The sequence below is a fragment of the Chrysoperla carnea genome, chromosome 4 (assembly GCF_905475395.1).
Source record: "Chrysoperla carnea chromosome 4, inChrCarn1.1, whole genome shotgun sequence".
Classification (NCBI taxonomy): domain Eukaryota; kingdom Metazoa; phylum Arthropoda; class Insecta; order Neuroptera; family Chrysopidae; genus Chrysoperla; species Chrysoperla carnea.
In genome coordinates, this window is record NC_058340.1 from 40,340,339 (window position 1) to 40,352,468 (window position 12,130).

A 12,130-nucleotide genomic window follows, 5' to 3' on the forward strand; every position below is an offset into this window, starting at 1 on the left:
CTAAATACGATAAATTGATGAGTATTGATAATATTTTATTAGACAATGTTGTGTTATGCTGCACACATAATATTCCTATATATTCCTGTAGGATTTATGATTGACAGTAAATAAATTTCTGATAGATTGTCAACACTAACAAATTTAACATCAGTACTATTTCATTGTGTAATCAATTGAGTGATTGACTTTATACTCTACAGTTATAAATAAATTCTCATATCACGTTTGGTTGTGCTTTCGAGATTTAAATTTCATGTTGATTATTAATTTACCTGAACACAACCATGGCTGTGTATATGGGACGGTTTTTGGGAAGCTGAATCTTCCTTTCCCGCCTGCATCAAGTAATTAAATAAACGTTTAGTTTTATTGAATCGATAAAATAATATATTACCCATCGATTTTATTATACTTTTTTACATTTTGTAAATATAAATTCTTGGCGAGTTTTCATAAAACGAGAATAATTTTTTACGATACCCCCTGGCCTTATTTGTATTTTGATCAGTTTTTAAGACCATTTTACCAGCTTTCCATTTTCCCTTTGTAAAAAAATGTATTTGCTACAGCTTTCAAAAAGCCATTAACTTTAGAAAAGGTATGTAGAGCGAATTTTGTCTTGTTATCCATAATTTGAATTTCATTTTCTGGATTACTGTATTGTTACGGGTGCGTCAATCAAAAAACGCAACGAAAGTTTTCGTCCATGCATTTTATCTCCTTTACCACTTCTAAATTTCGTTTCTACCTACATACGGAATGGGTAGAAAAGTTGGCGTTTTTTGAAACTTTGTGAAGAGAGATCGTAGAAATTTTAATTTATTTTATTACGTAATACATTTAAGAAAATTAGTCATACTGAAAAATTTATTCATGCTTTAAAGCTAATTTTATCTGTGCTTTTAAGTAAATTTATTTAATTTAAAAGTAAATGTACTTTATCATAAGTTTTAACTCAACTAAGATGACGTCTACACATAGACGTTTTTGAAAGTATGCTATTATATTATTCTCAGTGGATTTGAACACCTCCAATATTGTTTTGATAATGCGCATTCACACTCAAATGAAAATTTAGGAAACCTATTTCTCCATTGTGGTAAAACGCAAGAGAAAAAATGTAATAGAAAAAATTGATGTTTTGACTTCTAATTTACTTTACTGCACAATAGTGACTTAAAAACAATTAACAATATTAACTACGATACAAATAACTAACTATAAGCACAATTAATTTCTAGTAGTTAAATGCTCTTTAATGCAGATAAAGGTGATAAAAAATAATTTGGGAAAATTAGTGGGAAAGCGTTTTTAATTTTACACACTTCACTGTCCCACATAAAAACAACTGTGTCGGTTTGTTTCTACATCGAAAACCTCTTTTGTTTAATTTACTTTATGTCAGCAATGATGATATCATGAACTCAGTGTATATTTTGTGTTTCGTTTTTCATTTCACATTCGGTGTGTTTTTTTCTATTTATTTATACAAAATATAGGTAGATAGATATTTATTTTGTTTTTTTTGTTTTTGTTTTTTTGTTTTTTTTTAAATACATGATATTTTAATGTTTATAACACTGATGGTGTAACGTTGTTGTTTTTTTCTCATATAACAAAAACAACAATACAAGTAAAAAAAAAGCGTTCACACATGTAGTAAATATGTGCGAATGTGTTGGAACGAAAATTACTATGAATGATTGGAATGGACGCTATAACAGAGAGGAATTGTTATGGCTGGAAGTGAGAAAAAACTATTCGGTTGTCTCGTTGTACACAATGACTCAAACTTGTTACAGGTCGTTGTATACTTCAAAATTTTTTTAAGGTTTAGAGAAACTGAATTGATTTTAAATAATCGTGTCAATTGGACCTTCTAGCCAAAACTATCAACCGGATTGCAAATGTAACTTCACAAGCGTACGGTCATTATATTCAACTTCATGCAATGACCGACTTCAAAAGGCTAAATTACTACTGTATACAGTCGAGAAAGGCACACATTTAAGCTGCTACCACATGCAATTGATACGCACAGCTATTCGGTAAAAAAGAAAGATCAGACGAATTTTTTTTTTAATTTGAAAATTGGTTTGATAAATGTCCCGTTGTAATTTGGTGAACTTTATTTTACGACTTTAAGTTAAAAATAATAGATAATAATAATGTAAAAATCCAAATAGAATCCTTCAAAAAAGTTTGTTCTAACACAAAAAAAATTGAGTTTAAAATAGATTTAATACATATTAGAATTATTGGTATGAGGGACCTCTGTAACAGACAGGAATGTCTGAAAAATGGAAGTTAAACATCATTTTCTGCTCACGAAACTGTTTTATTTGATATACATATAAAGGCGCTAAAGAAAAAGAAGCCAGGAAATAAATCAATGAAAGATACTATCTGATACTAAATCTATAAATCAATAAATAATTAAGATACGTATGCCAGAGTCGTTTTTAACCCCCGAACCTTGTGTTTTCTTGTGTGCCTGCCTGTCTGTGGTATCGTAGCGAATAAATGGGTGAACCAATTTTGATTTTTTTGGTTTCATTTGAAAGGTAAGTTAACGGAGAGTCTTCTTCGCTACGTTTCAAGTTCGAGTTTAGGCTTCGGTACCCGATAAAAACTAAAAAATTGGCGACGATCTTCAAAATCCTTTTAGGAAAAAGGTAATTTAATGGAGAATGTTCTTATATATGTTTCAAGTGGGAGTTTAAGATTCCGTAACCGCAAAATTTGTCTGGATTTTTTTTAAATTTTGTAAATTTCACTTATAAGAACTGTTTTTTATTTTATCAAAAGTTTATGTAAAAGCATGGAAAACCATTAAAAGAACAGAATACACGCAAAAAATAGTCAACAAACAGCAAACGTAGAAAATTCGACTTTGTTAATAAACTTTTATTCCATAATATACAATACATATTTATTATTGTATATTACAATACATATTTATTTGGTACTAGTGTACCAATTTAGTCACACTCTGTAGGTATACGGGAACCGTTAACAAAATGTACCTATATATTGTACATTGAAGTGAAAATGTGATAATAGACTTACCACGAATGTCGTTAATACTTTTCATTAGGTTGGTTTTTTTATTTTTTATTTATTTTACTGTGTTGTTACAATGTCCATTTTCCCGTATTCGTGTATATAAATGAAATGAAATACCTAATATACTTTGCAATAATTTTTTTTTTGTTTTCTCGTTATGGCAACACATGTTTTACTACGATTTTTTGAGTTTTTAATTTTAAATAAAGTTAAGAATTTAATATTTTTGAAAAATTACATAATGAAATATATAAATTGTAGTATTGATACTGTGCTTAGTTATTGCATTTAGCGTCAAACCCACTAAAGTTGATAAAGTTCTTATTTAATTACAACATGGCTGAGAACACGTACCCAAGAGTATTAAAAAATATTGGGTTTTAACAGGCTTTAATTGACGTTGGTGGAGGAAGCACTTAATGCGCGTATATTTTGAATTTTTTGTTTAAGATTTTTTTTAAAACTATGGTTATAATTAAAAGCGTTAGCTCAAAATACACTGGAAATCGTTAAACAATTTTTAATGCGACCCTAAGTCTACACGAATAACATAAGCATAAAAATAGTTATAAAAAATAAAAAAATGAAAACTCGACCGACTCGCAGAGACTTGATCGAATGTTATGAAATTCTTTTATTAACATATAGCCGTTAATGAGCTTCGATCTACACCTCATGGAAGTCGATATCATTTTTTTTCCACCGTTGTCAATCATAACTTTCTATACTGGGATGTTAAAAAGCGAGGAAATAAATATCTGTTAAACCTTTTAGAACACGCTGTAATACTGTTAATAAACTCAATGTACGATATAAACTGGAAAAATACACATTAATAAAAACACCAGCAAATAAAAGAAAATAATTTATTGCTAATAACATTCTAAAATTTGTATAAAACATCGATATTCATGTCATAATTAAAAAAATGTAACGGAAATCAGTTGACATCACTGATTCTATATGATATAGGTTCACATACCTACCATCACCATGTGATATATTAGACGACATGATTGTATAACACTTGTATATTATACATAAGCAATATAATGAAATGTTTCATGACATCACAAATTATTGCAATGGTATATTTTTATATTTGTTAGCATAGCACAACCAAAATAAAGTTTTTAGTTTCAGATGTGTTTTACATAAAGCATGTTGTAAATAGTGTTAATTTGCAAAATCGAAATACGTTATCTGATTCATATGTCCAAAACCCACTGGAGGCTAAAAATAAAATGTTGCCAGAATAAAAATTGAGCTACCACCAACACTTAAGGTTCTTACTTCGGATTTCCTTAAAAATGGATATATGAAACCAATTTTATTGTTTTGGATCGAGGTAATAAAAATATGGATAAAAATCAAAATATGGCAATAAAAATATGGATACAACAACATTGAATTGAAAAACTCATCCAAACAAATTCTTTGGAGTTATTATAGACTCTAATATGAAATGGAATGCTCACTTCAATGGTGCCTGTAAAAAAAAATAAATAGTCACTATTATTAGTCACTATTAATAAGTGCTTACGCACAATTGTTGACAAAGCCACCTTGCTATGTTTTTATTATACCTTTTGTTATAGCACTCATATTATATTGTTCTATGGGGACATGCCAGTGAATGTACTAGAGTTTTCAAACCTCAAGAGCAAATAATAAGATTATTTTTTAATACTAACTATAGGGAATCGTGCGTTCGATACTTCGTTGTGCCTGCACTCTATTCTGGCATTGTTTTCCGTGCGAGAAATGGGTAATTGCCTATTTGCGTGATATAAGATTGCCACCTTCAATTACAATAAGATATTTTACATTGCACGGATATTCGTGCAGAAAAGAAATCTTCAGAGAGTAGCTTACGCACTCAATCGGCAAAGGAATCATACGATTTTGGAGTTGATTTAAATAAAAACTTTTATTTGTAAAAGTCTCAAATAGAACACATCCGTCATACGAAACGGAATAACAAATTCACTTGTATGGTAAATTCAATTTGGTATGGTTGAACTAATATTGTTCATGTATTAATATAATGTGGAAGTCCTTCTTATTACATCAAATTAATACAATCTAATGGGATTACAGTTTGGACATAAACAGGCGTGTGTTACATAGAACAAATTATGTTTGATGTGCTTATCTGATGAAACTTCATGTCATTAACCAAACAGTTCATATCATTGTACTTAGATTTTCAATTATATATATAACAATTAGCCCAGGAAAATGAAGGTTTTTCTATTAAAGAAAATTAAAAATCCATGTTTTTTCACCGGAATTATCTTTATTCGGCTGCAAGAAATGACCTATGAAAAGTCCATTGCAAAGATATTGCTTTCAAAAATGTTAGCACAATTACAAAAATTTTTTTGTTTTTAAAATGTTAGGGTTTTGCTATTTAACAGAAAGAAAAAACCTCCAAGAAGTCAATATTATGATAAATAGCCGCAGATAGATTAATGTTTTTCATAGACTGCATAAAAATATTGTAATTTGATTAAAAATAAAAAGTATGGCTACTCTACAAAAATTTGATGCGATTTTTAACCAATTTTATATCAACACTTAAACAATGAATTTAATAACCTTTGTGTAAATTATCCTGTTAAATATAATCAACCGCATCAGATTGTCTAACAGCAGATAAACGAGTTTTGAATAATTTTTTAGATATATTTATCCCAAAAATATAAACTTTAGTAGTTCATCGATGGTCAACCAAGAGGAGTAGGTATATGTTATAAATACGTCTTTTAATCTGAAGAACTTGAATTATGAGTTGTTGGAAATTGCTGCTGAAAGCGGGGCGGGATTTCTAATGAAACCCATCCAATTAAGTCAAACGGTTGAAATTTTGTTTACAAAAGTTTAAGGAATGTTCTGAAATTGGGTTTTGGTACTGTAAGAAGCTCCACGAACTCCTGCTTCGTCCTTTTATGAGTTGAAACACATTAAAAGACAAAAGTCCTATTTCAATAAAAAGCATCGCATAATAAGAAGTATTTCATGAGGGTGAAATATGACCAAAGTGATGGAGCCTTGCTGATCACGAGTTTTTTTATTTGATACATTTTCCGAATAAATAGATAGGAAATATTTCGAAACAAATAAAACGATATAAAAACGAAAACAAATCAAATTTTTTATAACCACAATTATTATAAATTTATTTATTATAAATTTTTGCCATCTAACAATAACAATTATCTCTGCTTCAGAAATTTATTGTTGTATAAATAATTGCAATTGACGGACACGTAATAACAATGCTTTTATAACAAAATATTTTGATTTTGTGGTTATTTTGAAAATATTATATATAATATGAAAATATAACCCCTATGTAATTACATGGGAGATTATTGTATTATAATTTATAATTATATGTTTTCAAAATTCATTTTTAATAAATTGGCAGTACATAGTCGATATGGTACTGAAGTCGTGTGAGTGCGAAACCTGTAGTCCACAGGACTCACTTCCCAGAGGGGGAAAAACCAATCAAAAAAGGTCTTGTTAGCCTTTATAGATTATATTTCAAATGTACTGCAGCTTATGCTGGAACGATCATTATTTCCATAGATAAATGATGTGTTTTATCCACTTTTTTTTATTCGGTTTTTGTTTATTCGGTTTTTTTCAGTTTTTTTATTGCCATTAAAAAACAGCTCAACGAATTATACTGAAACCTCTTCCAGTTCTTAAATACGCGATTACGCGTCGAATTAGCCCAGTCACGTGATAATGTCATAACTGGTTTCCGAGATAATCGAGGCGAACAAATCCAAACAAACATACGCACAGACGTACACACACACACAGATATCACATTGAAAAGGTTTGATTCGGATATTGTGGCCTTGAAACCGCGGAAATATGTAAAACTATAACATAACTTCGGTCGAAAAAATCAGATCTAATAAACGAAGAATAATTTCTAATTATAAAAAGCTTCTGTTATAGAAATACATAGGTACTGTTCTGTAATTTTTCTAAGACAAATTTCTATGAATATCAAGTAAAAATGATTGTTTACATGTTATAGACAAGTAGAAAGACCAATGAACATTTATATTTTCCAAATAATGTAGATTAATTTATTTTTACAAAATATATAAACAGCGTGATATTTTTGAAATTTGGAAGTGGCTACTTGAGATTTAAAAGTTTTTTGAAATTGATTTGTACATGGAGTTACTGTGCGTTTTTCAGACTAAACTATTCTTTTTTTGTATGGTAAATATTCATTAGTTTTGTGTGGAGGTGTAAAACAAAAGAATTTATTTATAAATAAAACACGCAGCATAGATTTTTTAACGAGCCAGTTAATTTTCGAATTATTATTATTTAACATTTTCAATTTATGCAAATTTTAGTTTTTTATGATTAAATTTATTAACAAAAATTGTTGAAATTAAATCACGATATTGTATTTAAAAAATTATACCCCGTAGAATTTTAATAAATGTAACTTTAAGGTGTGGTATTACATTAGTTTTAAAAATAATTTATACTTGTCCCAGTATAAAAATTAACTATGTGATTACAAACGTAGTATCTTTTTTACAAAAATGGTTATAAATACTAACGTTTTTAGAAAACATTATACAATTTTGATGAAAAACACTCGGGCACATCTACTTTTTCGAATAATTTATAGTGTTAAAAAGAATGAAATTTTTCGAATTTATTCGTACATTTATTATCTATATACGATTGTTTCAAGTAACAAATAATTTCAAAGATTGTTTCGATTTATAATTTGGGTCCCCACTTATAAGGTTCTCTCCTCTATTTTTTTGCCAATATAAGTAAAAAACCATGAAGTAAATTCAGAGGTCTCTAGGATTATTCAATTAATCCCAGAACAAAGTACAAAATTTGATTATCCCGGAAATATTTCAATATGTTTTAGGCTCCAAAACCTTCTTAGGCCGAAGAGGGAATTGTACAGACACAAATAAACTTTCATACCAGTGCACTTACATAAATCGTATAGGTGTGACTCAAAAGTTGTGACTCTAGAATTTTTTTTATTTACTCATTCGATAGAGGGTTGTTTTGAGACCTTAAATCTGATTTTGTGTATTTGGGAAATTAAACCTTTCGCCTCCATCTTAGAAAACGACCTTTTTTACGTTTTGGCCTATGTCTTGCCTTCTATGCATTCAAATTTTATGATTTTGATGTCGTTTGCCTGTATTTTATCTTGTCAAAGTACATACTACGATTGATGTCAAAACTTTTGGGCCAACCCGTTAAGTGCACTGGAGTAATAGTTGCTTCCTGAAAGACAACAATATCTTCGAGAAACTAAAAGATGATCTCATAGTCATGCTGCACTAAACCTTATGTAGAATATACTCCTTTGTATGAAACCAGAAACATAAATTATAAATGTAATGATGCATTCTCAGAATTTGTTTTATTCTAAAGAATAATTCTATTCACGTACTAACTTATCTGTTCTCTCGTATTTTATCTCCGGAATCAAATTTTTATTGTCAATGCATAGAAAACTGGTTCGATTTTTAATTGACACAGTATACATGAATGTACATGAATTAGTTTAAACTATATTATTCGAATGATTATATGTGTATAATAATATATAATATATATTATACTGAGATAATTTAAATAAAAAAGTGTTTTGATAGACGGTACGGATACATTTTTTGAGACGTACATAAGATTGCAGGTATATTTTAAGCAAATATGATTTTTTATATACAGAGCATAACACTTTATGTCGAAAATATAATAGAAACTTTGACAGTATATTATTTAAAATTCATTTTTCATACCGTGTGACAATAATATTTTTCTAAAATACAAACTACTAAAAAATTCCAATTGGATGGGTAACGGGGCACTTGATAGCCTATTAACCCAATATACATCCAGATGGAAGACAGTTTTTACCTTCTGAAACGTGAGAAACTGTATGACATTGTCGGCACAAGCGTATGATGCAAATATAAGTATTGGTAAAATGTTTTTCTTATTTTATTGAAGTCTATTTTTTCGGCCGATTTCGTTAGGCTTATTCGTTGGATGCGAAGTAGTTGAAGGATACTCTGTCGTGTTATGAAATTTTCAATAAAATTTGCGCTTTTTTTTTTTAATATAACTAACTTTCAATTGTTCACATGAAATTGGTAAAGTAATTGTCAAATTAAAATTATAAAAAATATGAATTAGTTAAACTTGTTGCATTAGAAATTATGAAAATAAGAGATGAAATTGTATAAATGATTTTTTTCAAATGTAAATTAACATGATTACTTTAACATATTACTCAATGTAAGCCATATATACAAACCATGGAATTCAATTCAATCAGTACAATTATATTAAGTAGTGAATCGTTATCATGGAAACACATGAAATAAAACGTCTGCTTGGTACAAAAGATGCCATGGACTTATAACCGTGTTGAGTTGTGCTTCCCGAAGTATTAACTGAACGGTGCGTAAAAAAAAGAATTAATTCAAGTCGTGAACTGGCAAACTATCGTATTATGAAATAGAAGACAACACGCTTCATCCAATTTGATAATTAATTTTTTGTTTTTAAATTACCATGCTTAAGCAAGATGAAAATCAAAAACAAAAACAAGGGATCTACACCCTTAAGAAAATCGTATAAATTCTATATCAACTAAAATTCTATAAAAACAAGTGAAAACAAACAATTGACTGAGTTAATTGTTGAAATAACATGCATAGACAGTGTTGATTACTCTATCACATTACACATAAATGTCACACATACATAACTAATATTCCCATCTAATACATACTATAAAATTTACGCCTAATTTGCGCCCTCACGGGTAAACAGTGCTGTTTACGAAAAAATGTGTCAACCAAAGGTTGGTTATTTTTTTATAAGGAATATTTTTTACACTGAAACTTATCTTCTATCTCTAACGGTTTATAAGATGGGTCCTACTCGATTGACCTACGTTGCTCATTTACGAACTCGACCTCACTTTTTACGTCCTGAGTACGCTGAAAAATTTCAGCTTCATATCTTTTTTCGTTATTGAGTTATCGTGTCCATAGACGGACAACCGGTTATGAACAATAAGGTGATTTTATGAACACGTATAAAATTTTATGCGTAGCATCAATATTTTTCAGCGTTACAAACTTGGTATAATTATTAACTTATATTAACATATAAGCATGGTATAATTATTGGTATTGAGTTATTAGTTACACTGAGTTTACAAATCTCATCATCGATTCAAAATTAATCGCTCTATTTCCTTGAAAAAGAAATTCGTTTATGCAAATAATAAAAAAATTACATATTATAAATAAATTAATGGTACATAACATATGCATGCCATATTGATAAAATTAAATATTTATTTAGCATTATAGAGCTTTCTTATACATGTAGACGGAATATGTTAGGTTATTTAATGGGTATTGTAAATGTTTAATATCGTTTGTGTATTTATCACTTGAATGAAATATTATAAAAATGTCGTTTACATTATGTATGTAAACACCACTTACTTTATATACTTACAAACTATTTTATTTCTTTGCAGTTCATTATTACAGAACATGCGAATTCAGTGATCGTTTACATTTCCCGCGTTTATTTCTTATGATTGTTTAAGGACGTTCATGCGTTAATGATATACAGAAATAAAAAAATAATGATAATACAAAAGTTTAAATGATTTTGAAAAATAAGATGGTTAAAAGTAAAAGGAAAAAACACGCTTTTGTAACTAGCTGAATTGAAATTTTTATTATTTTACCGTTAGAAAACTTGAGGTGCTAGATTTCTATTTTTGCCAATATTTCCTTGAAAAAATTAAATACGCAAAAATTACAAAAATCGGGTGCATTTGATGCGTGGTCGAATAGTTTTTGAGATACGGACTAAAATCGATAAAAATATTGCGGTATCTCAGAAACTCTGTATCAAATCATTAAATAAACCTAATTTTTATACTTTTTGGGTCAAAATTAGCCCACCCACTGAGTTTCCTCAAAAAGTACAAAAATCGGGTGCATTTGATGACTGGTCGAATAGTTTTTGAGATACGGACTAAAATCGATCCAAATATTGAGATATCTCAGAAACTCTACATCCAATCATTAAATAAACATGATTTTTATACTTTTTGGAACAAAATTACCCCATCCAGGGAGTTTCATCAAAATCAAAAACAAAAATTTAATTGCAAAATTTCTCGATTTTTTGTATCGTTTTATGGTTTTGTACATTTGATGACTGGTCGAGTAGTTTTTGAGATACGTACTAAAATCGAATCAAATATTACGATATCTCAAAAATTCTGCATTTTAACTTATTATAAGTGATATAGTTTTTAAAATCGGTTAAGTAGTTAATTCAAAAATGACGAATTTTCATACAAACTATCATCCCCTTTTCACCACCAAAATTACAGGGTTTCATATAAACTTTCACCCCCTTGAAAAACGAATATTTTGAAAAAAGGAACGTTTTAGTGAACTATGCTCAAATATCAATTTTTACATTTGTAACTTCAAAATTGACCAAGTTTCGTACAAACTTCCAACACTCATTTTAACTTCTTGAGGGATTAATTTCCGAAAATCCTTTCTTAGTGCACTTATACGTAACTTATGGAACATTTGTACAAATTAAATTATTCCATAAAAGATTAATTACCTTTTTAGAAATACATCATTTCATAATTTTTATCTAAACTGATAATGCCCTTGTGTATGAAATACATACTGGGTATAAAATTACAAACTATTGAAAATATTTTTTTTAACTTTAAAATGAGAAATAAAAACACAAAAATATTATTCTCTCGATGACAATATAGTTTTCATGATATGATTATTATTATTATTGTTATAGTCTAGAATGAACTTTCTAGAACTCTCATCATTTGTGTAACAAACAATTGAAGTACACGTTGAGAAAACATTTGAAGTAATAACAATAATAATAATGATGATATTGTTAACAATAACAATATGTAAAATGTAAATCATAATATTCTTTCTATCATATTTGATAT

General features: G+C 28.5%; 1 protein-coding gene across 1 annotated transcript in view; it reads left to right on the forward strand.

Annotated features, from left to right (window-relative positions):
* Positions 1–12,130, forward strand: part of LOC123298003 (carbonic anhydrase-related protein 10) — a 437,349-nt gene that overhangs the window by 302,147 nt on the left and 123,072 nt on the right. The window lies entirely within an intron of this gene.